The sequence below is a fragment of the Seriola aureovittata genome, chromosome 2 (genome assembly GCF_021018895.1).
Source record: "Seriola aureovittata isolate HTS-2021-v1 ecotype China chromosome 2, ASM2101889v1, whole genome shotgun sequence".
Classification (NCBI taxonomy): domain Eukaryota; kingdom Metazoa; phylum Chordata; class Actinopteri; order Carangiformes; family Carangidae; genus Seriola; species Seriola aureovittata.
This window is the reverse complement of record NC_079365.1, coordinates 22,001,161-22,028,474: the sequence shown is the minus strand read 5'-3', so window position 1 is coordinate 22,028,474 and position 27,314 is coordinate 22,001,161. Positions and strand designations below refer to the sequence as shown.

At 39.0% G+C, this 27,314-nt stretch overlaps 1 long non-coding RNA gene across 1 annotated transcript in view; it reads left to right on the top strand.

The window, feature by feature from the left end:
• The first annotated feature begins 4,550 nt into the window (after positions 1-4,550).
• The window catches only part of LOC130175960 (uncharacterized), a 39,326-nt gene continuing 16,562 nt past the window's right edge, over positions 4,551-27,314 (top strand). Inside the window, exons 1-2 of the long non-coding RNA XR_008828808.1 lie at positions 4,551-4,842; positions 5,575-5,619. This is a non-coding gene — a long non-coding RNA (uncharacterized LOC130175960). The remainder of the gene's footprint in view (positions 4,843-5,574; positions 5,620-27,314) is intronic.

Genomic DNA, 27,314 nt, shown 5'->3' with positions numbered 1-27,314 from the left:
TTCACTTTGTGAGATTATTGAAATGTTTCACGGCCAGCTGGTTTGGTTGACTGCACATGTAAGCAGCAGAAAATCAGTCGCATTTAAATGCGGTTTCAAGGGAGCATGAGGCAGAATGATGATGGGCATATTTCTAAGATAAGAATTGATATGAGGAAAGCAAAATAAATGCGGCTGCAACGATGCAAAATATGTCTCTCCGCACTCTGTAAATTAGTGCTCAAAGCATAAAGTCCAGGTCTATAATTAATTCATGAAGACAGCGAAAAATATTTAACCTATGAATAAGTATATATCAAATATCATGCATGTACTTAACATGTAAGCAGGCCAACTTTATTCACAAATCGACACGGATGCACAAGTGCTTACGTTTCAATACTGCCTCTGGTGTAAGTGGCCCCAAAGGGACCTACAGATTTTGGCGGTATGTGTGTCTTTATGTGCATGTGAATTTATGTAGCCTATGTGTGCCTATATAGGAGGTGGACAAAATAATACAAACACCTAAAATTATACACAGCATCATACTACTTGCCTTCAGCAACACCTATGGCAGCTTCAGTTCGAGTGTGAAAAGCTGTCACACAAATTCTGAACTATTTGTTGCGATGCATTGGACTATTCTTCACAATGGAAAGTCTCCAGGTTAAAAGCAATGGACGAGGCACTTCACACTGGTGATCTCAGAGGCCCATAGACTATTGGCCATGCATGGCTTTAATAATGCTGACAACACATGGGAATGTGGGTGTTTTCACCTTGAACCATGAGAAAATAATGAGAGAATACAGCCGACACTTGTGTATGTGCGCTGAAAGCATACATTGTGGATTGATGGTATCCATTGGCTTTTTCTAAACCTGTTTGAATGTTGAATATAAAACTTCCTGACAGGCGAACTCTATTACTTTGTTTTCCTATTGCTTATTTTTGAGCTCTTTATAATGAGTTATTGCCGCTGGCCTTGGTGCAAGAAGCTTCCAAACTGCAGTTCTGTCATAAATACAATTTTTGTAGAACTCACTTTGATTGATTCACAGGAAAATAAAGATTCTACAATCAAATTTTCTGTTGGGTGTATAGTTGTGTGGGCTACGGCAACTATTGTGTCAATTGTCTCTTTTTGATGTTGTCATCTAAAAATGCTGAATAGGCAGTGCCTAAATGGTAAGTGAATCAGTCCCCAAGTTGTCTAGCTGAGTCATTGTGGTTATGGTAATTTAGCTTTTAAGTGTATGTTTATGTGGCAATTCTATTATTTGTCTGTCTGTATACATGTGCATTGGTCTTTGTCCGTGTCCATGTATATCTGTGCATGCCTGTTTATAACTAGAGCAAGTTGAGGTGTGTGTGCAGCAGTGGGGCCGGGCACTGCACTTGAAGAATCTGCCTTTGGGAGCAGCAGTCTCTCTGATGGATGGCCTACCCACCATACAATGTGCAGGCCCATGTAATACCACCAACCCAGCTGCTTCTAACCCATGTTCCACTGGGCTTCTGTGGCATAAAGCACATTCTCATCTGTAAGCCTGGAATGATTCCATATTTAAGTTTGGAAATGGATACTATCGTTACTGCTGCAGAGGCAGTAAAGGTAATAAAATTGCTGCTGAAATGCACAATTTTTAACCCTAATGAAACCCATGAACTTCTGACTTTAGTAAATGAAAGGGACAACAGAGAGAAAAAGTTCCCTTGTTAGAAGTATATGATGTTTTTTGCATCTGAAGCTGGTTGACAACAGAATCACTTAGTGTACATATGTGTACTCTCCATCCTAACCGTGACTAAAGATTTCTATGACTGTGGCAGTCAAGCATCCACCCACCTCCTCTCATTTCTCAGTTGATATTGTGGAATTGTACTGTGTGTGTTCCTGAAAACAAACATGCCTATAAGGCTTCTATATCTTTTGTGTTTGGGTTTCCTTTCTGAAACTACACGTTTGAGAAACACATCACCACACAATCACTACCACTACACAAATTCAAAAACAGCAACAATCAAACATTTTAAGCTTCAGTAAGGTAGTATTTGTTCTGTGGCATATTGTATTGGACTGCATTGTTAACTAGTAGACCTATATTGTAAGTCTATTACTTAACAATGTGAGAACTGAAAACCAGAGAATCTCGCCAACGGCACTGACTGCGAGGACGTGATCAGCCTTACAGACTGAAGTCTGAGAATAATTAGTTTGCAGCAAACAGGAGACCTGTTAATTACAGAAGTCATTAGCATCTTTGAATTTATCACCTAACTTCCTCACATCCCTCTGCTGTGGCATTTATCTATAGTATTTCACATTTTTACTTATGCAAATTTTCTTTTCTCTAATCAATACTTCTTTTATTTTTTTAGGTGTTATACTGAATTTACAGTTCTGCTCTCTGAGATATTCTCACATAATCCCCTGGCACTTTGGCCTGCAGACACAGCACTTATCACCATCCAGGTAGAAAAGTTAAGTAATGCGATTCAGCAAGATATCATTAAACCGAAAGCACGGCTCAGTCATCAAGGTTCCATCTAGGTGAAAATATTGGATGCAGCCAGTTTTACCTAAATTCTTTTTTTAGAGCACATATTTAAACACACTGCATTTTGTAGCCTGATAACTGAATGTGTCATTTCTATTCACAAGTGCTGGTTGTTCCAGTATCAATAATCAGACTTTTCGCACACATCTTTAGGATGTGCAGTACTTTTAATCTTGTTTATGGTTCAAATTTCATGTTTTGTTGGTTTTTTTTTTGTTGTTTATTTTTCAATTTGTAAGTCTGACTTTTGGAAAACAGCTTGTGACTACAACACTGATGCTGTTCAACTGACTCTTCCCTAAGTATCAGTTGTATCAGTGCAGTACTGTACTTGAGTCTGTCAAGCTGTGGTTGGAAGCAACTGCTGAAATCCAGTGTTGCTGGTCAAATATCTTTGGCTACGTTTTAACTAAACAACCTATGGATGGGATTTAAAACTGATGTAATAACAAAAAACATTAGTCACAGTACTCACAAATATCTGTCCACCGGGAATTAGCACATGTCAGTGAGTAAGAGATTATTTGCCATCTGGGATTTTATATAAACTATTGTAGGTATCATTTAGATACCTGAATGACTGACAGCAACACTGAATTTCACCTTCTGTTATTGTTAATATTGCGCAGAGAAGCATGTCACACAGCAAATAAGGTAAGCACAAACTGCAAGAAGAAGGCAAGAAGAGTGGCTGAAGAATTACAGGCTAAAGGTCACTGTGGTGATTGTGCTGATCTTGCACATCCATAGAGGTCGAGAGTGTTTGTTGCAGTGAATGTAAATAATTACCTGTTATGGAAGAGAAGAAATTAAACTATATTGGATGTACTGAGGATTTAGAAATGGCTTTTTTTTTTTTACGAAGAGAAAGACAATACTGAGACTTCTAAAGCTAAAATCAAATTACAGTGCTATTCTTTTTTGCTGTTAATTTTTATGAAGGCATAGTGTGACTGTGCTTGCACCCAGTATGTTGTTGGAATATTTGAATAGACATAGCACTTCATTTTTCATGATGAGCTGTCTGTGGTCAAGGGCAACAGTAGTGATAGAAGTATACCGCTCTCCACAGCATTATGTTAATCTAGTCTCCAGTGGGAAGGGTTTAATAAGTTGATGAATAAAGCCCTCAATCTTTCTATCCCTCTCATTCCCATTTTATGAATTGCAATGCTATTCTACTAATATGTTTTCATAGTTTTGACTCTGCACATCATATGACTTTCAAGGAGACAAAGATCAGTGTTTATTACACAGGTTCTGCTATGGTAAAGCTTGATGTAAAATATTCACAATCCAAGCCCTACGTAAGTGTCGTGCTGCGTCATTGAAAATGGGACCATATGAACATATACAGCTTTGAGAGGTGCTGCGGTTTTACCATTCTGTATTCTTTGTGCCTTTATGTAAGATTTAAAAGTTTATAACTGGGCAACTTACAAGACAGTTGGTATTTATCTTACTTGATGAACACCAATGTGTAGGTTTAAGTACAATACCAAGACATTCCATTTTGTACTACTTTAAGGTTCTGTAAACTAAAATTTAAACAATAATATAGCAGCAAACAACTATTTTCTATGCAAATATACAGCATAGTGGAGTAATGGTGTCCTGAGCAGAGGATGAAGTTACACCCCCTGTGTGTGTGCGTGCGTGCGTGTGTGTGTGTGTGTGTGTGTGTTGTAATCTCAGTTTCTGTTCTTTGTTTTGGTATCTGGTCTGGCAGCGAGTGCATGTTAGTGCTTGTGAGTCCCTCCTGTTAAACCGCTGGCCCTGTTTATGAACATAAGCATTCCACAATTCCCTCCATTGAAGAAACCACGTATTTGTCTAAAAAGACCTCCGACAAAATAAAGAGCTAAGACCAACGCAAAGGCAGACTGACCATGGGGACTAACGAGTCAACAACAAAAACACACAGACACGACTCGGGTAAAAGCTCAAGCTCATGGTCAAGTTGCTCCCCCTAGAGGCCTGGAGCACTTCCGTTGTGTTGTCTGAATATGCACATGCGGTGTTTTTTGTTGTTGTTGTTGTTGTTGTTGCATTTGTTTTGGGGGTTTGTGTGTTTTTGCTGTTGCCTCGTTTCCGTATTTGCAGCGTGTTTGCTGTTCATGTCTTTGTTTTGGCTTCCTGCAGCACGTTTTTTCATTTGCAGCGCGTTCCTGTTGGTTTTGTATTTTCATATGTGTTTTTTCGAATCTGCATCGTTTATGAATTTTGCAGCTTGTTTTTTGCTACTGGGAGTGTTTTGGGCCGTTGCAGCGCGTTTGCCCAAGTTGGCCACAGTATGGAGGTGATTGGAAAACATTTTAGTAATGAAACCCATTTAAATAGGACATATACTGTAGGTGATAACATGTGAATACCTATTGCTATTTAAACTTTGTCTATAACAAGTCAATATGATATTCCCTAGTTAGTTCCACCCATAACTAGAGATGATTGACAGTTGACAGCACATCTACTGGGTTAAGAATTTATAAGAAGAGAGGTCAGCATGCCACTTTTACTTTCACTTGAGGAAAATACAACCCTACATTTCACAGTGAGCTACCTGATGTTGCTAGGTGATACGTGAGGAGGCAAGTGTTATGTTGAAAACACTAATCATTGTCTGATTTTGTAATGTAGAGATTGTTAACTGCCTTACTGAAAATTAATTATTCTGAAGCTGCTGTACTTTGTTAGTTAATGAGGAAGAAAGAAAGAAAGAAAAAAAACTTTTAATGCTGCCTAATGAATTACAGCAACTTTATCATATTTTAAATTTGCTACAACCATATGTCTGATGAAAAAGTTTTTTTATTATGATGCTTTAAACTTGTCAGCCAGATGGTGGGAACAGAAAATGGACAAGACCAGACATTTGTTTGGTATTAAAAGGTCCATTTAATTTTCATTCTTTGATTCACTGCAGAGTAGCAAATTTGTTTGATGGTCATGTGCACTGCTAAATTACATGTGTTTCCCATATTCTGTTTGTGATAATTATGCTCAGTGACTTATAGCTCCCTTGAACCCACAGACAGGCACAGTTTCCCAGGAGCTGGTGGAGGAAGCATCTGTAGAAGTAAGTGAAACAAATATTGCTTGGAATCAGGTCAATGCTGTCATGAAGGTTGTCTCACTGAGTGGAAATTGAAATGTTTGATTTGTAAAGCATTTGAAAATGTTGGGAAGATGATACAGATGAATGCAGTGGGTGGAGGGCAAAGAGCTTTGTGCTTGAGCAGCATTAATGCAGAGGCACACAGATTTAAAGTGTGCAAGATTTTTTTTCTTCATGAAGGTGCTACATGGGCAGAACATTTTGTAGCACAAAGTTAAGTACTGACTGGATCTAAATTTAAAAAAAAATGTTCTTTTCAAACTTAAATCGAGACAGGTTTGAAAATGCATGCTGATATGCTCCAGTCACACTGACCTTATGCAGGCTTAGTGATTATGAATGAATGAATTCAATATGTATAGTTCATAATTTTACATATTTAATGTATTTTCCTTTATATAGAAGAACATGAAAGAGTGTATTTAGTGGTTGCATAGAAACGTGACGTGTGACTGAAAGTGCAGGGCATAACATCTGAAAAAAAGTCTGATAATATGACTGCTTCCTTTTTGTGTGTTTTCAGCTTGTCCTTAACAACTCATTTGAAATTTGACAGAAGTTAATTTTTAAACAGTTTACATGCCGATGACTGATGTTTGACTTTCCTAACCAACGTTAATGTATCTGTGTTGTCCTTCCTTTAATTTAATTCCCAGAACCTTCACTTTGTAGGGAGTGTGTGGCTCAAGTGCTAAAATATCTAATCAGAGCTTGACAAAGTGGGAGGGGGAGCGAGTGCAAAAAAGGAATGAAATCTAATTCATTAAAGTCACTGACCCAAATAGAATTAACCAGTGGCCCACAGTAACCAAGTATGCGTGAACCTTCAAATATTAGGAAGGTGCTCAGTGCTCTAAAGGTGGCATGAGGGGAAAAGGTTGAAACAACTCAACAGTTTTCTAGCTCATGAGTCAGAATAATAATTGTTTTATCCTTTTAACTTGACTTTGCAACTTCTGGGACACTGAAAACAATAACAGGCTCCAGAGTAATGCTGGTCAGTGATGGACCATCAAGGATGAAAAATTACAGTGAAACCGTCTCCTATAAATTCTCAATCTGCTGTTAAATGTGATATATAGCCGCGTGCGTTAACATACTGAACACTGATCAATGTGTGGAGCTAATGCGCTGTGAGACTATCAAAATATGCATGTGTGTAAAATGAGCAAAAACACAAACCAAATGATGCACAATCTACACATACACACAAACACACACAATGAGTGCCAAATACAATTAAATGACAAATGAACTGTAGAACATATTTGTACTAGGAAGCTGAAATAGCACTAAAGTAGATTAATTTTCATTTAATCAACTCATGAATTGCCTTAAAAAATATTATTCATTTATCTGTCATGGATAAGTTCCCTCATCAAGACTACTCAGTTAAAACACTGCGTCATGCTTTTCACCATGAAGAAATATATTATTATGGATATCGTGTAGAGAATGCAAACCATTTAGAACTTTTATACTGCTATTATTCTGCACATGATAACATTGTGTATCCGCCTTCCTCACCCCCCCACCCCCCCACGCCCCCCAACCGTTCCCTCTGCGTGTTAATTGATGACCTTGGTGTGTCTGTCTTCTTAGCCACTGACTGATCAGTGTAATCGGTGAAATCATTATTAGCGAGATCAGTAGCTCCTCTGCTCCTATTCACCGCTATTCATCACATCAAGACTTAATTGGATTGCTAATTGATGTGTAGAAACCCATGTAATTGCACTAAAAGGCACTTTCTGCTAGCCTGCCTTGCAGGAGGGGGGCGGAGTACACTCAAGCTGTCAGACGTATAGTCTATCCAACATGGTCACATGGTCAAACATGTGACATGTCTCTGCCATGTGAAACACGAGTGCGATCAGAGGGAGTAACAACGTTTACTATGTCACCGCAATGTGCCACACAACAGGAAAGGAGACAACACATCAATATAAACATGTACCGAAAAGTATATTTTCCTCCACCCTCTGACACTTAATAGCAGAAGGGCTCTACACTGTAGTCTGTGAGAATTATACCAGCTAACTGATGGCATGCAGTTTAAATTAACATGGTCGATCAACCACGTAATGGACCACAATGAGACGCCATTCAGACTGGAACTAAAGGATCCTTGATGTGGCAGCTAGATAAAACAGAAATCTAATCTCAATTAAGAACAAGTCCTCTTCATTAAAGTCATTACTGTGTTCTCATGGCCCCACTGAAACCATCCCAGACTCTGTGGGAAAAGAAAAAAAAAAATCTGTTTTCACTGTTTTCTTTTTGTTTCTGCCCTTCCTACTTTGTCAAAAGCAGATTGTAGTGTGTTTGTTCAGCTTGCTACAGGGAGTGATTTAGCATTCAGTTCTTTTTTTTTTTTTACCATTCCAATCCTTTTTCAAACATCTGGATGGTTTCATTTTTCGCTCTGTTCCCTTTGTGACATCTTATATCTCTTGCATAGGGATAGTTGCAATCATCTCTGGTTCATAGACTGTTAGAGGTTTCAGAAGTTTTCCAAATGAAAGAGAAATATTATATATTCTGTCATATGTTCCCTGTTGGCATTTAAATGTTTGTACACGTAGATGTTGGTACAGCAATGCTCCATGGGAAGTGTGTTTTATCTTATCTCAACATAAAGGGACATATGAAACTATTCTGGTTCTGTGATACATTATGTATGCTTTAGGCCAGCATGTGGTGGCATGTGAAGTCATACAGTATATTGACGACCAGCAGTGGCAGAGCTTCGAAGATGCCAGGTGACACGTGCCTGGCATTTACCTGGCACTTAAGCTCTAATCACCTGTCAGCTAATTGCTTTAGAAACTAGGCGTCTCTAGTCCTTTATTTCTTTCTTACAAATGGTGTTGCAGAATACACAAAGGTGAAATATTTCCTGGTGGCATTGCTATTGTGGAAACACATACTGAAGGGGAGAGAGAGATAGAGAGAGTGAGGCAGAGAGAGGGCAGAGATAAAACAAGGGAGAGAGACCGACTGACGACTAGACTGTGCAGATGTTACATAAATGTCAACATCGGCTTCCATCTCCAATCCAGCGAAAATCACATCATCAAATATTTGCTGTAGCCGTGGATTTCCCTCTGTGTGTCAGTTCTCACCCAGTCACTTCGTGTCAGTGTCAGACTTAACAAGGCAGGCAAACTGCGCAGAGCCAGCGGCCTGTCAGGTGCAGCATATCGACACCTCATGGGGCAAAAAAGTCAATCTGTGCTGACAAATGCTCACCACTGCACTGCCAGTCTGGTTGAACCCCAGGCATCTGAGATGGGAGGGAGGGGAAACCGCTAGTCTGCAAAGGGAAATTAGAAAAAGTGTCAGCCCCACTCTGAAATTGAGTCTGAGGAGGAATATGAGAAGGTGACCCCTTGCATGTGCGGTGTAGGCATTTTGTCTTGGCTTCTGTCTTCTTTTTTTTTTTGTATTTTGTCTGCCATGGGTTGCAGATCTGGGTGAATCTCAACCCACAGGCTAGCTCTTTGGTTGCATGATGCCATTCAGAATGTGTACAAGGTGGTGGATCACAGTCCTTTAGAGCACGCTTCACAAGGGGCATAGATTTGTACAAGGGTGTCACGGTAGAAACATCTGCCTGTGGTGTTCCTTCTATACTTTAACTGTGGCGCTTTCTGAGAGAGGACCATCTGGCTCAGTGCTGCCTTTTGGCTCCTGGGCACACAGGTGTAGTGTAGTTAGACAGCAGCCCACTGGTGGGTCTGTGATCGCATATATGGGCCCATGAGCACTTCATCCTTAATATCCTTTGCCTCCAGTTTTAACCAACAGTAAAGCCTGTTAGAGGGTGCAGCACATACAAAATTGAGGTTACCTGGATAAAACTCCAGCTCCATGAGTGTGTATGTACTCCTCCAGCTCCTTGTTCACGCTCCAGTGATTTCGAAGTCAGACCAGTGAAAGAAGGGCTTTGCGCTCATTTATGGGGCATGCTACTTCCTGATTTGGCAGTGAGTGGATTGATCTTTCTTGAGGTGCTAAGGAAGAGCCTTCCTCAGAATAAACCAAAAGCAAAGTCTGTTAGCGGGCTACACACATGCTCAGTACATCCAGGTAACATCCATTTGTCACAACCTTTTGGTTCAACATGGATGAAAACCGTACACTGTAGTTGGGTGTGCTTGCAGTTTGGCAGTAAGTGATTCAACTTAACCCAAGCCATATATCATTGTAACTGTCCAGTGAACAGTTAGCGATCGCAGCTAGCTGACAAGGATTAAGGACATTAGTCAGCAGTTTGTAGAAAAATGGGATACATACCAGTTTCAGCTGAACTGCCTGCACACGTTTACAAAGAGGTTTCTGAGTAAAAATGTTCATATTAAAACTGGTGTGAATACAAGTCAAAACAACGAAATAAGACCCAGGGTATGAAGAAATGTAGCCTATATTTTTTTCTGTGAGGTATGATGATTTGATGGAGTTCGATAACAACCGTGTTACTGGAGCAGATGCGGTGCCCGACAAGAGACTTTGAGAAGGAGGTCACCGCCGCCTTGTGGGAGATTGTTACTGAGGAGAACAGGGTGCTGTGACTTTGCATTCTTGATTTACATTAGTGCACACCTACGCATGCCATTCACTTTGGGACAAACCAACGCACACACAGAACATTCACGTTTACACAATGGGACTGTGTGTCCCCTCTCTCATCTCGTCCTTCTCTCTCTCTCTCTCTCTCTCTCTCCCTCTCTCTCTCTTGCACTCCCCTCCCTCATTTTCCTCCCTCATCCTGCTACATCCTCTTATTGCCTCTTTTGCTCAACCTTTGCTATCACTAATGTGACAGTGGCAGACAATAGTGTGTAGTGCATTTACAGGATTCCCACCTACTAATTAGAAAGAGCTCTCTGGGCCTTTGATCCTATGTCCCTGTGTTGTGGAAGGCTTCCTGGTCTTTGAAGGTAGCTGTGACGGAAAAGCTGCTTTCAACTACCCAGAATCCTTTGGCTCTGGCTGTGTGACCAGCTCGCTTAGCTCACCACAGGCCTCTTAGGGGAAAGAGCTGCCCCTGCAATCGTACACTGTGCCTGGCAGCAGTGACTGAGGGTGTATGAGCTAGATACTAAGGCAGGAAATCTTGTGGAGCAATGGCTCATTTTTAAAGGATGTGCCGATTACCCATGGCCCTTCACACAGGGAAGGTGTCGGAGGCCAAGTCTTCTGGTTTGATGTGAACATCATGACCCTCTTGTAATATAAAAGTGATGGGTCTAAGAATTCTTCACTAGGATTACAAGGCTTATCTTTTGTATAGTTCAAAGACCCTGCCCTCTCGCACCCGCACAGCCTGTGTCGCCAAGACAACGCAACAGGAGTTCTTGTGGGTTGTACCTGTGATTAATATGTTATGGGATTCTTGAGACGGGGCTTGGGCTTTAGACAGATTAATCACTTCATGAGATCAATATAAAAGTGGATGAATAATTAATGGATGAATATTTATTCATTCAGTATGAAGCTTGACTGCTAAGAGTCAAATACAAACCATTATGCAAAATAATATCTCTGGCATGAGTCAAAGTATGTCTGACTAAAAATGTCATGCAAAACACTTGAGTGTGCTCTAAGTCTGTAATGCTGAATAGTAGGGGAAAAAAAATATTGAAATATTGAATTCAGTTGGCTCCTCTTTCAATATTCCTCTTATCATGCAAGTGCTACACTTCCCCAGGTGCACTGAGTGGCACAATGCAGGATAAAAGGGAATAGAACTTATTATTTTTTCTCTATTTTTCAAAGGCACATTGTAAGCAGCACAAAAGGGGGCGAACTGCGCCATTTACAAATCAGTTAAGCCCTGAGGGAAATCTACTGGTGGATGACATTGAAGTTAAAAGTGCAGAGTGAGTTGGCTGCATTGCTCCACAGATCATACATCCGAGCAGTCTTCCTGTGCATGAATTTGACTGGGAGTAAATGCCCGTTCACAAAGGTGGTATAGCAGAAGAAGCTGTGGTGGGGCTGCTACCCTGTGATAGACATCTTTTCATTTGAATACAGCTAGGGAGACAGAGATATAGGGAATGCAAACATAATCCATGCCAGTGTAGAAGTAGCGCATCGATTCTGTCTGTAAGACTGTGTTTTATCCTCCGTCAAACAGCAGTTCTGCCCACTAAGCTCTTTTGAGATGATGGTGCTCACAATAGGGCTGCGTGCTCTGTCTGCTGCAAAATCAAAGCAGATTAAATTCAATGCTCAAGCTGACAAAAGTGAGTTTGTTAATGTGGAACGCTTATGAACCTATGTGTGCATGTGTGTACGGCCGTGTCTACAATAAGCATGTGCCATGGCGTGTGTTTATGTTTTGAGAGGTGAATGCAATAGTGTCAAATTTCCATGACAATGGAACATTGTGTTTTCTGCAGAGTTGCAGTGTGCAAGGCGGTATGACACCAAATCAGTTTTGTCATTGCACTGTTTTGCTTGATTCATCCATTTTTTCTGACTAAGTTTCACCTTGTGGGCTTGTGTCCTTTCCTCTCCTCTGAGCGCAACTTGAAAAAAAATTCAAAACACTAAGCAAAGCACGGTTTTCCTGTAAAACATATTATGTTGTTGTTTGCATGGTATAATTAAATTGCATTGTGTGAGACTGCAGTGGTGGGTTATGCTGTATTGTTCATCAGCATGTGAATGGAAACAAAAGACTTGTTCTTATGACACTTTGTGTTGTTTTTTCCCTTTAATATTTTAGTCATTGTATCACATGCAGTCACTGGATTGCGTAATATTTCATACTCCTCTTTACACCCCTGCATACTAAGTCAACTGTAGCAGTAGCCATGGCAATAATGATAGCACATAATTAGGGTCTTATATCCCTTAGCTTCTTCCATAATTGCAGTCTCCAAACCAGAAATCTCAATTTGCATGTTTCTCAATATGAGAGAAACTCATTAATTGTAGACAATAAGGATTAGGAGTATGCAAAGCTTAACTGTAATGCGGGAGCTAAAACTGAATAGGCCTTTCTGTTTGCCGTACCAGAGACATCCTCATCAGCTCCACCTCCTTGCGGTTAATTGTGAGGAGGAATGTCTGTGTGCAGATGTATCTTGGATGTCTCTATCCATAAAGTAGAATATGTTCAGTGTAGCCTTTCCAGACAGTGTATATTGTTCACTTCACCTATTTTGGTCATCTTTTAATTATTTTTATTTTTTTTACTTCTTTTGTTTGTTCTCCATATGAATGTAACTCAGAGGTGCACAAATACAACATATTATTCAAATGTGTAGCATAAGCTCTGTCTCTTATCTATCATTGCAAGACCAACAGTACAGTGATGTAAACTGACAACACGTATGCACCCACATGTGTAACCAGATCAGTTAGGTGTGGGGTGTGGGGGGTGGGGGGGGCATCCACAAAGATGGATGTCGCCTGTACCAAACAGTGTCCCAGAGGAGAAAACATTTATTATCCTGAGTTTTTCTTTCAGATCGTTTCTCAAATTAAATAAGTAGGGTGCTGCTGCAATACTGGCTGTAGAGTAAAATGGGTGAAAGATTAATCAGGGAAAACTCTATTACTACGACAGGAATTAATGTAAGAAGAAGTTGTGACATGATGAATGAATAAATGTAACATGGGAAAAAAAAAAGGACAAAAGTTGTATGAAAGAAAAAAAATGCAGAACCAAGTCTACCATGACAAAACTAGCCGGCAAATCCCAATGAGAGTGTCCCCATACTCCCGGGAGTTACTCCTTCTTCATTTATTTACAGCTGTCTGCAGTAGCACAAGCAGATAAACAACTGCAGCTCTCCTATGAAAGGCTGATGCCACAGCCAAGGCCTCACCTAATGATTATGAAATGCATGATCAAATACAGGTTATAGAACTCTATTACGTGTAAGTGCACCACACACACACACACACACACACACACACACACACACACACACACACACACACACACACACAGAAGGCAAAGCAATCCTAACTTCCCTAACGTCTAGCAGTTAATTTCCTCACTGAAAAATATGCACACTCAGCCTTCCAGAAAGCCTCTCACCTCTACAGATGGAAATAACACGTCCCTCTCTGAATTATACCAGCAACATCTGTCAGAGGCAAACTATTATTTTTTTTTTATTTTTTTTTTTTTGGTGGCTTTCCATCAGGAAATATCTACATTGGATATAAAATGTGACAAAGTGATTGCAGAGTTTGTTTATGGGCAGATTACAGGCATGGTTTTTTAAGACTTAACCTGCAGTCCACAAAACGGTGATGAGCTTCTGTGCTTACACCACAAGGACACAGCAGAAGAGGCAGCATCTGTATCGTACCCTCATGTTTGAACACAAAAACATTTTTGTAGTTACTTTTTGAGAGGAAGCCTATTACTCTAACCTTAGAACGTTCTCATAAGCCACAACACCACAGCTCAGTCCCTTGCATAGAAATACAAAAGCTTCAAACACATATTTATTCCATACCCCGGGGCTGCCTGCACTGTTCCTAAACAAATGGCTCTGTTCCCCTACAGACTACACTCCTATTATACGCTGCCAATTCAAGATCTGAAATTGTTATTCTGTGTATCCCAGAACTTAACATGGGAAACATGCACAATATTGGATTATGGTGATAATCTAGAAGCCTGTTTAGCATGCATTGAGGGCTATATTCAAGAGGGGGCCTGTAGATTGTTCAAACAGATGAACCGGCTTGTGTAAATGTGCCTTCGTTCCACTCTTCAAATTCTAAGATAGAAATCAGACAATATGGAAATCATGTTAAATTTGTTCTGTGTGAATCCATGGATGAAAGATTGTGTGGTACTGTCGGTGCAGAAGCTGACAGCAGCAGCTATGTAATTAGAAAATGACACATACACAGGAACACGTAGTTATCATAAAGTGTCTTTTATCAAAAAGACGTAGCACATCTGGTGATCTCATGTAGCTGCTGGGAGTAGAGAGGATCTCTGACTATTTATTAATCATTGACACTAATTATTGTGACTGTGCAGAATATGCAATACATATAGAACCATTTATTAGAGGTCAACATAAGCTGGAACTAAAAGATGAATGAATAAACCCAATAATTCAATAGATAAATCCACAAATCACTAAAACGAGTGGTAGGTTTGGCTCTTGTAACAAAGGTTCTTTGTCTCTATTATTTGCATATGTTGTGCAGAATGCCTACAGCTGGAGCTGTTCAGCTGTTTTGCCTTGTACCCTTCACACTTGACGAGCATCAAATGTAATGTACAAAAATATCTAGAACTGTCACCCTTACAATATGGCAAGCCCCAAAAAGATTACTGGATGATACTGTGGTGGCAAGGACAAAAAGGCCCTGACACTATAAATGTTTAGAGTGAATTGTGTGTATGCTATCGTATGCAGATACATTAATTAATGCTAAGTGCAAATCAAAAGCAGTTACTATCATACTTCCCCACAAAATGCATGTGCAAAAACTTTGATACGTTAATTTTGAATGAATTTAAATAATCTCTCTGTCGATGCCCTGCTTCTTATGGTTCAAAAAAAGATATTTGAATGAATACCGTTCAGAAAAAATGGAAGGGATGGATGGAGGACCATCCGAGTAGAAGAAAGTCAGTAGTCTAATTATGTGTTTTTTCTGTAATTTTTAAATACATTTTTAGGCCACTAATAGTTTTCTCAGGGTGAGACATCAATTAAAGCGTTCAAGCATGATGATGATAATTATGGGAACTAGTAAGACAGTGGAAATTATGACTGTAGGCGATTTTGGCCATGATTTAAATAATGTAAAAGGCTAAATTCAGTGGAGTTTTTAAGTGCAAAACTTGAGCCCTAAACTACAATAAATGATGTGGATTTAGTTGTATAAACCCGTTTTAATGAGCACAAACTGTTTACTGTGACGTCTAAATATCCTAAACCATTGTGGAGGGGAATTCACTGTCACACATTTGGCATTAACACATCAGCTTTTAGCACTTCTAAAAGAAATAATGTTCATGTTTCATATCTCCCTATTTGCCTAATGCATGTTTTTTTTTTCTTTACTTCATCAGCATCCATTTGCACGTTAAACACCGAGGTGTGTCAAAGTGGACTTGTGTTAAGGATTTGATGACTTAGTACTCAACTAGCCAAAAAAAAAAAAAAACACTTGCAAAAACCTTTAACACGAATGACTCACTGTGACTTCATTTGGACCTGAGCCTAATGACTTAATTCTCCTCAAGCCCAAAGCAGAAGGATCTTGTTTGGCAAGAGCAGCATATTGAGAGAACGAGCAGACACTGCTTACACTTGTGATGTTCTTTTAAATGGATGATTGTAACTTTATGGCAGGATTTCTTTTAGGCGTCTCAAGACTGTGGATCTGAGGGTCAGAGAAAAAAGGGAGATGAGCTTTAAACTGTTTAAAGACATTTTACTTAATGGGTATAAGATACATGGTGAGGATGTTAAACTATTTTTTTATTGTTTAAGTGACACTGGCTGTCAAGTTTTTGAAAACAGCCCCAACCATACAGCAAAAGATTGGATTTCTTTTTATTAAACCGACAGTAATATTATGAGTAAGACTTCGGTCTTTGGCATTTGTTTCCTGGGGCCAAAAAAAGCACAGTATTTTTGGTAGGGCCACACTAGAGTCCAGGCTTGTTTTTAGTGAAGGCCGGCTGGACACACCACCAAACCACCACTGCAGGATCTCAAAGTATGTCACAAAAGCAAAATGCAAAAATGCTGCATGTTATAGTGCTGTTCTAACTTTTAACCATATTTTTCTGTAAAAAAGCAATCAAAGCATCAAGTTGTGAGCACAGCAAGACTATACAGCTAAAGTGAAATTACCAACTTTGCAAAACCTCAAAAATGGTGGTACAAATCACAGGCGACACAGTCTGCAGCCTTTTTTTTTTTAGGGACAGGAGCTGTAAAGGATGACATGGAAAGAGGAGGTACCCAAGTATTCTGGTGTTACAGCTGAAAAAATGTGTGTACCCCTGAGAGACAGTAAAAAATGAAAAAGGAGGCGGAGGAGAAGTAGGAAGACTCAAAGTTGAAAAATATTTTAAAAAGAAGCATCCTTTAGGGCCCTTTAAACTCACCTTTGCGATTCTAGGTTTGTTTACCTCAATGTCTGTGCATGTCAAGCTATTCCAGAGCTGCAGGACTAGACAGTTGTGTAGTGAAGCAGTAAAAGAGGGCCATATTGATCATTCCTGTCTATGCTAGGGGACTACTGAGCTGAAAACATCCAATGGTTAGTGGATGAGTGCATCTTGGCTGAGCAGCATAGGTCACATGGCAATAACAATTTCTTGTGTTAGAAGCCTGAATACGTTCTCATTTTATTGTTTTCATGCGTTTCCAATAGCATATTGTGTTTGGATAAAGTTTATACAACATTGCCACAGAGAAACAGCAGGATTCATTGTACATTCAGTCCTGCTGAATGTGATGTATTCTCCTGTGTAACTTTGAAATAGGGTTTTGCACCATTTGGTAGCTATAGTTTGCCATGTCTTGATCCCATATGCCCAGGTCAGTCTACAGAGATTGCTGTGTGTTTGAGCAAAGAGGTGAATGAAGACAGTAAAAGGAGCAAGTCCAACTTAATAATACCAACAGTGTGTGCAGTGTACAATGTACGCATCTTTAAGTGTATTATAAGTTTTGTGATGCATCAAAGAAAATCCTTCAGATAGCACAAATACATTCATATTCATAACCTTGACAGAACTGGTGAAAAAAATCAGATTTTATTTCTTTTTTTGTTGTACTGAACATGAATGTTACTTTCTTAAGACACTTTACTGATGTAGTGTTATTGATCGAAGGTCTGAAGCAGAGCCACTGTATCCAATGTGATCATTTCTACCATGTGCAGAGCTGAGTGCATTGAGTTTGAAGAGCTGAAAAATACTATTTTGGCTTGTGTTAATATAAATAAAAACAGAGGTGTCACTTCACCATCTCATCATTTTATACCAATGCATTTATAGACTTGTTTCTTTTTATTGTTCTGTAATAATAAACTATTTGTATAGCACGTCTCATACATAATTGCAGCTCAAAGTGCTTTACATGAAGAAAAATAAAATCAAAAACATAGGTAATAGCAATGAACTTTGGTAATGCTGTTTACGTGAGTTCAGGGTTCCTTAGTAAAAGCCAACCACTATCAGAATCCATGGTAACCAAAAAAAAAAAAGAAAAAAAAAAAAAGATGACAACTGCTCCTGTTTTTAAATCTACATACTTAAACGGACACCTTTAGAAGCTCAGGAGTGAATGTTTGAAACTCCCTGGTTGGAGTACTGCTTTCATGGCCTCTGAGCAGCCATATAACTGTTAATTAAGTTTAGGTAAATGAACGTTTGAAACAAGGCAAAAACATAATAAAAAAAAACAAAAGACAGTTTGTAGACTGCTAGTTCATTAGAAGAAATGACAGCTGAAATAAAAATCTATTCTGTTAGGATGGGACAGGTCGGAAAATGTGTTTAACTGTCAGTAACTTTTACAAATTTGTTAGATTATGTGTGTCAATGTAGCTTAGCTGCAAAGTTAGCTTATATTGACAAGATTTGGGGATTTACCCACTGTCATTTTGAGTAAAGCCTCAGTTTATTTTAGAACCTATAAATCTGTCAACAGCAGCTGGTGTGAGTTGAACATTGTGTCGCAAACCCTCCCTATATTTGCAGTTAAACCAACATTGTTACATCCATGTTTGTGTTTGATCTGTAACCAAACATCGACAGGTTTTTTTTTTTATCTACACCCTTAATGCCTTGTGGCACCATTTTTGTTAGTACCATATTTATCATTGCAATTATTTGACTGTAGATTTTTCTGGATGTCATTTTACATTTTAATGAGTTTTTCTGTGATAAGCTTATTGCTAACCAAGCTGGTCATTGCACTAGCTGTCTGAGGCAAATGTGTTGCTAATTCCAGGTCAATAACAAAGTATTGTTCAGTTAATGTTTTTTCCGTCCACCCCCTCGTTCCCTCATTCACTACTCCCTATATAATAGTTTACACAATAGTGAGCAGTAAAAGATTTCTGACATTTGCCAATCACAATGTGTGACATCACTGACATGTGTAGAGCCACTCACTAACTTTGCATATCTAGAATGCGATGCTTTGCACTTTTGGATTGTTATCAGTAAGACCATGGACTTTTTTGTTCCTTTGTGGACTTTGAGGGCAGTGTGTGAATTTACACACCAGTTCTCTTGTTGGACCATCATGTGTCAGTGTACTCTCTATTATAAGAAATGTGTAAGTGTAAATTTGAGATAGTAAATTATATTTCTGTTTAGTGCTGAAGCACAAGCCACAGCTGTCAGAGGCTGGTGTGTTGCTGATACAACATTTCAGAAAGTTTTTATAGCCTATATTCAGGGGACTTGCTGCTTCTTTCTGGGACAATGCAACTGATATTTGGCCTGTGCTTTTGTAAATCCACACGTCCTTTAAGAAATAATTACAAAACCTCGGTCCTAAATCATTTTCACTGTAACATATTTGCTCTGATTTGTAAGCAGTATCAGTGAATCTGCTGTGTTATATCTAATATTTTTTTACTCTCACTTTTGATTCTACTATAGATTTCAAAAGTCAACTCCTGTCTTGAACCCTTATTATAAAAAAGTGTGTTTTGATCACTGCATAGCTCTGCACCTACACAGAAATGGGAGATGGGTAAAGTGTTTGTGCAGTTGAGAGATTATCAGTTTCTGTATTTAATAGGGCCAAGCTCAATAACTGCAGCGCTCAGACCCCAGGTCCCAGCCATTACATTTACACATCATGATACAGCTAGTGGGTGTAATCATAGCAGGCACCACACTGCCACACTTTAGTAAAGTGTTTATTGAGACTAAAGCAGGATGAAGCAAAGAAGCCACACTTCAGGATACTGTCCCACTATTTACAACCCCACCAATCTTCAGTCCTTTGGGGCAGTTGTGACAGCAAAGTGAATGGTAATAAATGAATAAAGTGTTCACTTACCCCTTCGTGGAGCCATATTTCGTAGGCTTTGATTTGGTGCGTCGGTGGCAGCTGTTCAGTGCAGGTGGCACAGTTAGCTGTAGCTGTGGTTGGGCTGTTGACCAGACAGTCCACCTGGGACATTATTGGTTATTGGCACAAAAGATGGACCCCAACAAAGAGCTGGTTTGGAGCCATTTTGAACATACTTAACCGAATACCCATCATACAGGAAACCTGCATGCCACTACATTTTTAAATTTTCCCCTCTGCTTTTGAGGCTTGAACCCAAATAGCATCCAGCTTTCAGCAAGATATTTATAGACTTAACTGCAATTTACACTATTCTGCATTTGAGTTATTCAAAACACTCCAAAACCTGCATTTTAATATGAATATTTTCAATTTTTACTCTGAAGCTACCGACTGATAGACGGTAATAAATTATGCAGTAATTGCTTTTTGCATGAGTCAGCATTGCCAATATTTGATGCCACTAGAGCTGTGTTCAACAGATTGGTTGAACAGGCTGATTCATGTAATTTGGGAAGCTTCGTCTCCATCTCACATCCTTACTAAGTGTTTTAAAAAAAAAAAAAAAAAAAAAGTCACTTTCACAAAGAGAAACATTTCTAACAAAAATGAGAGAACGGGAAAAGAGTTACGAAGGTGACTTCAGCTGTTGTCTGGCATTATAGCAGCAATGTTTTCCTAAATGATCTAGGAGTCAAGTAGGACTTATTCTCTCATAATAGTTCACAAATTGCTAATATTTGAGCAAGATAATGTAAAATTTCTGTCATGCGTTAGGTTTTTGCAAAGGCAAAAGACTTACTGAACAGGTGAAACTAAAGTCGAAACTAGGTTGGTGATCCAAACAAAGGCCATGAACAAAACTCAGGAACATCCAGAAGGGTAACACAAGCAGTAAGGAGGAACACCGGGGAAACCAGACAGACACACGAGGAGAGAAAAGGCAAAACTCAAAAGAGCTCAAGAGGAAAAAAACTGACAAAGATTTAAATACACCAGGAAGTCAAGGTGTATTTGCCCAGAAAATGGAAACAGTGAACAAAATAGATTATACATCAATCTTTAATTTATTTTTAAAGGCAAATGCAATCTTTACGCAAGTGAGAAAAATTTATCCTGAAGGCATTGTGACTGCTTCGGTTCTCTAGCTTCCAAGTACAGGGGCCTACATTGCTATTGATTTCTCGACTTGAGCTTCTTTCCGCTGCTTTATTTCCCCATGTCATATTTGCATAATGATTGACACAATTGAGTTTTCAATTTGTACTGATTTAATTGTATTTTGTCTGACCAAATGGAGAAAAAGAACGCAGCTGGAATACAGTGAGCCACAGTTTGAAAAATGAAAATGAAAAATGAGGTATTGTTTCTTTCAAAGACCAAAAAGAGACCAAATTTCACGTAAGTGTTGTGTACTGAGCCCCCACTTTTATTACTAATGATTTTCGCAAACAGAACCAATATATCATCCTCCAGACTTATTTTGAACAGATACTCAAGCTCCTTTTTGAATGCCGTGGGACTGACAAAGGCAGCAAAGGCAGTGACCTCCCTGTTATCTCCCCAGCCCACACGTCTTCTGTCTGGAGAGTATTCTCGCAATGGAAGATGACCGCAGTGGCTCTGAAAGAGGACACGGTGTTATTAGGAGTGGTAATACAACACTCTTGACATGCACATAATTGTCTTTGGCATAATGTGAAATCATCACAACCCAATGTCAGGGGTTCTCATTTCCGGCAAATCGAAAGTTGGGTTCAATTAGAAAAAGTAAAACTTTGATTAATTACAGTCTGTTAATATCGTTGGAGGGGGTGAAGTGGAGTAGTCGGCAGCTCTTGGAGCGGCCATCAATTTGCCGTCAAATGGAAGTTTTAAATTCAAAGATTTTTTTTTTTTTTTAACTTCATGTCCGCATCAGCAAAGGAATGTGTCTCCTCGTGCAGGGGAGTGTGTGATATTACTCTGTCACTCTAGGCTCCGGTTATCATTTCCTCTGAAGTGTCGGCTCTGGAAGAACATAATGGCCCTTGTCGCCACTCCTCAGCCTCCGATCCGCCTGATTATGCTCTCCTTCTCACCAGACAAATGCCAATCTGCTTTTTTTCTGATTCACAATTAACAAAATGCCCTTATTTAAACGGGAGGGCATCTCAGCCTAGTTGTGAATACCAAGATCACTCTGTCATAAAGGGAATGTCACTCCGCAATTGAATCTCAATCCGCTTCTGCGGGGAAGGACAGGAAGGCTTATCCTGATGGGAGGGCCTTCTCTTTAGGGCAAATACTGTTAGCTCCACCATTGATAATCTTAACTGCTTGAGCCAAGTTTAAATGGCCCATAAAATGTACTCACTAATTGATGCAGTGTAAAGGGCATACAGCACTGGCAGGGAGTCAGACAGAATGAGAATGGGCCAGTTTCATTTATACAACCGCATTTAGAGAGAGGGTGGCAAAGACTATGATTTTACATGATTAAATGTTGTTATACAGTGGGATTCTTAACTTACAACAATAATTAATTTGCACTATACTAAAGGCATCCCTGAGTGTATTTACTCAGTGGGTATGTTGTTTTTATAGTGCTCTGAGGCGGCTGGCTGAGCTGTTACGTGTTCCCCTGCTTCACTGCGTAACTGGATGCCCACTACGTTTTAATGCTGTTAAGCATGGTGTGGGCATACTTTTCTGATGGTCAAGTGCCTAAAATACTGGTACAGGTTGAATTTACAAAAAATATAATAAGAATAAAACAGGCGCTGTAACATTCATTCCCTGCAGGTGGCACAAGAGCTCACTTGGTTACCTACATTGCCTTTAGGTGGTGACACTGACATGATTCCATGTGCGGGTAGAAATTGCTGCTTTGACTTCACTTTCGCATAAATGGTATAAGTGGTGAAAACACTCAACACGGTGGTAACAACTGGATCTCGAACACTGATCTGAGAAGAGGTGCGGAAAGAGCAGCAACCACATGTATCTATAGAAATAAACAAAGCATCGCAAGTCAAATTCACAGTATGATGAAGTCACTGCTCACATCCTGATAGAAAGATGAAAGTCGCTCCCCTCGCTGTGACATGAAGCAGTTTACTGTGTGTGAATTTGCCCTTCTCCGCTGAGGTCAGCTGCACACCTGAGTGCACAAGAAAGACAGAGCGTCCTACTCTGAAGTAAATTAAAACAAGCAAATAATAACCTAATTAAAACAATATCCTGCTGATGAAAGAGTTCCCTGTAGTAGGCATGTTAAGAGGGTCATGGTTGCAATCCTTCACTCAATCAATCAATGAAACCGTGTGAGAAGCTCATTGATGGACTTCAGTTCACCACCAGTCACTTAGTAACCATAAAGAGATGTGGTGCAGCGCAACGACTCTTTTATGGAAGCATATTTTAAGTTTTCTTCAGAAGTACATTTGTGACCATTTTTCTCCAGAGTCTGGAGTCCAGGGGGATTTTAGTGGCTGAGTTTGCACTGAAACTGCATTAATGCGGAGAACCTTTTTCAAAACTTAACTCTTTTATCTGAGCTACAGTATAAGCTCTTTGACGATTAGAAATTTCCAATTATGTTTTGCTCACATTTAAAACCCTGGCAAAAGAAGGTCGAAGTTCTTTTCTCATTTTCATGTGTATTCATTTAATAAATTCTCCGACTAGATATTTTTCCCTTTGTGAGTCAGAATCAATCAAGGAAACTTAAAATGAATCTGACCAACCTACCCTGTGTCTCGTGATGCAAAGTGTCAAAGGCCCAAGAACGAATAAGCAGTGAATTGATATTATCATTTACCTGCTATCTGATATATATCATATCCAACAATACTAATTAGAATGAGCCTCAGAATTTATTCCATACACATCACGGTTCGCATTGAGAAATGGTGTTACCGAGACACAATGGGAAAGGTTCCATCATTTACAAGTGAAAAATGTAAACAGCTCACTTTCATCTCAGTTTGAATTATGCACTGAACCACAGAGAAACTGCTGTTGAGATGAGATTTCTTCCTTGGCTACAATACCACAAACTGTGCTTGTTTCAGTTGATATGGGCAGGCTACTGAAGGTCATCACTACTCATTTCCATTTTGATTCAGATACAAAAATAAAGACACTCATCCTGCAATTGAGCTCTTCATAGTTAAATCCATTTCTAATAGCCGCTTGGTTTAATAGATTTTGTCTTGGGTGATGATCATAAAAAACACAGTCTCCAAGGAGTTGCTCTTGGAGTTACCCCTGCATTGTTAGAGATGTGGCAGTTCTGAGCCAGAGCACATGAATTATTACTTGCTACATTTTTTGAAATAGTCATTACACACACGCACACACACATACACACACACACACACACACACACACACACACACACACACACACATATGTGCGACCTGCTCCCTTGTGCACACATGCCAAGTTGTAGATCATGCCAAGCTGCTGTCATGCCATGACACTACCACTACGGCTTGACAGGTTAGCCAAATAACGAATGAGAAAAAATGGCTGTGTTCATGGACAAGCATGCAAATTTGTTTGGTTCCTAAACAATTAGAATTTCATGTGTGCCAGCCAAATACAGCATGTTGTTCCAAATGGATATGTGGGTCCATTAATCATGTTTGGATAAACATTCATTTAGTCTCTGTATGAAGATAGCTTTTGGCATTGTTGCTTGTTATGTCTCCAATTCCGTATGCATAGCTCATACTGTACATAAGTGCCACAGGGAATGAAATAAATAAAAATAAGCATAAATATTGCTATTGTGCATGATAAGCAACGTTCATCCCTGAAGAACTTTAGCTTTCTCGCTGGTCTTTAAAGAAACACAGGGATTCCCAGGCAAAACTGCAGAAATTTAACTTCATCACTTCATTTCCTGGAGGCTGGAATAATAATTTATGTGTATGGTTATTTTGCTAACATAATTTTTCAGCAACACCTGGAATGTAGATAGTACTGTACTGTAAATGGTTATCTGGGTCATCAGTGTGAATGGTGTTGTATCTTTTCAGGATTGATAATTTAGAATTATACAAAAGATTATTTTAGTTGTTGTTTTGTTTGAAACTCTTTACTATTACATTTAATATTAAAGTTGCACTAATCAATATTTTTGTTTAAAAATGGATCAAATGGGACAGGTGAAATGTATTGGGCCAAGTGACAAACCGACAAACATTAATCACCCAACTCTGAGTATTCAAGAGATTCTTTTATTATATAGCAAATAAATTACTCTTGTCTCAGTGACCCATTTATCACTTTCAGCAAGTTTTTTGTAGTTTTCAAGTGAACTGTGGTGTCATCAGACCCTCTTGTTTTGAGGAAAAAGGATTGTGCCATACCTGTTCAGTACTAAAATACAGGCAGACAAAGTTAGCGATCTGCTGGTGAACATAGTGGAACATCTAGCAGCTAAATAGTCTGGCAGAGGACAGAACAGAGTTAATATTGGCCTAACATTTATCCTGTGGCCACTAGATGAATGCTAAATGTTGATCCATGTCTGTTTGATGAGTAAATAGGCTTTTTTTTTTGCAAACACATTGACCATAAAAACTTTATGATGTAATAAAATGTCAGATGTTGTGTTTTCAGCTTGTTCCGCTGCCCACAGAACAAGATGAACAAGCTATTACTTAATATTCTAATTCTGCTTCCTGTGGTATCTCCTTCTTGTTACTTCTGTCAAGGACGTTATGCTTTCACCCGCGTCTGTTTGGCGCAGGATTCCACCTGTGAATGTTTAATGGCTGCGTTCAACAAAGACATGAAAGATTATTGATATTGATATTATTTGTAACTTCGATGAAGATCAGATTGCATTTTATGACAATCAATGCTGAAAACAAAGGGTCTACATATATTTTCTTGCCAGACTATGACTTGGTACAATTTTGTAAAATCCAGGAAATAATCTGACTCTGACTCTGACAGACGTGTAGGATTGTTTGGCCTTGGGTGAGGTATGCTCTCAACTGAGTGCCATTCTAGATTGTGGAGTTTTCTTTAAAGGTGTAAGAACAGAGGGTGATGAATGTTGTATTGATTGCAAAACCTTGTGTTTAAACACTTTATTGGATGACACAGTAGAAACATTACAATTTAAGTGCATGTACAATTCTTCAGTGGGTAAAAATGGGCATTAAGATAATGTAATTTGTAATAGAAATTTACAGATATTATGTGTGTTGTGCACACTACAAAGATGAGGTTTCCCTCGGAACAAATTTTTGTCAGTTGTTATCACAACTGTGTTACAGAGAGAATCAGTGATCAGAAGTTCCTGGCTGATATGGCATTTACATGGAATTGAGTTGGTGTTTTTTAAGAAGAAAAACAATTCTTTATTTACATAACTGCGAAAGAAAGTAAAAAGGACTGCCTGCAAAGAGAGTATCATTGCTAGATTTCCATAACCCTCAAGACAGGCTTTGTGTAGTAAGACAAAGGTTGATTGATTACCTCTAAATTTGTGTCGTCACAGCAGTACAAGTATTCCAGGCGATATCGCAGGTAACCTTCACTAGGCTGGGAGCAGCAACAACACAAAAAAAGTTGTCAAGCAAGACAGAACTAATGAAGTGCCCTTTGCAAACAGATTCTCCAACAATCCTATTTGCAATTTGTTGAGCCTTTATTTACATTGTTTAGACATTTGAAATGCATTCATTGTTTCTTGTGAGATGATCACCGATCGCTGTTTTTCTTCAACATGGCATATCTTTATCTCAGCTCCATACATATAAAGTCATTGTATTCCATGTGACCCTGTCTTGACATCTAATTACAGCAGCATTGTGAATTTGCTTGCATTTTGTGTTTACATCTGTTTGCAATAATGCAATCTGAGGCAACAGTATAATTTATTTATTTTTTGGTCTTTCTAATATTAAATTAGACAAAGTTTTGGAAGTGAATGACTTTACAATTCAGCCTTTCAACGAACTTTTGTAAAGTATGCATACACAGTATGTAGTTTTCTCCAATCAGTGGTAGAAACAGAGACTGTCCTCCTGTTGTGCAGCAGGTTACTATGACCCTTAGTTATGTTTTGTTGTGGTTAACAAAATACAGGAATATGACAAAGGAGGTGGGTGAAGGTGGTGTTCGATTCCGATGTGAAACCAGCAGTTTATCTATAATCCATGGCTGTCCGACAAAGTTTAACACGTTGCTGTTATTGTAACCATGACAACACATTGTATAATGTTGAAGAAGTACTTATTTTAACCCAAATCACGATCTTTTCCTAAACCTAACTAAGCCATGACTGTCATTATAGTAACCATGGCAACAAAGGTAGTTACCCCGCTCTTGGTACAGTTCACGTGTTTATTAGGCTATTGTAACCATGACAACTGAAGGTTGGTACACCTGCCACCATTTCAGGAGACACTTCTATGGATCTTATCAGAGTGTTGAAAAAAATTACCCATATGGTTGTTCAGGTTTGAGGACTTATTGAATTTTGTCATATGTCATCTCGTTGAAGTTCAGAACAGAAACATGACTTTTTTTTAATCCTAGAAGCCACACATTTCTGTCAATATTTTAACTACTGATTGTGTCATCTTTAAGTTCTTTCAA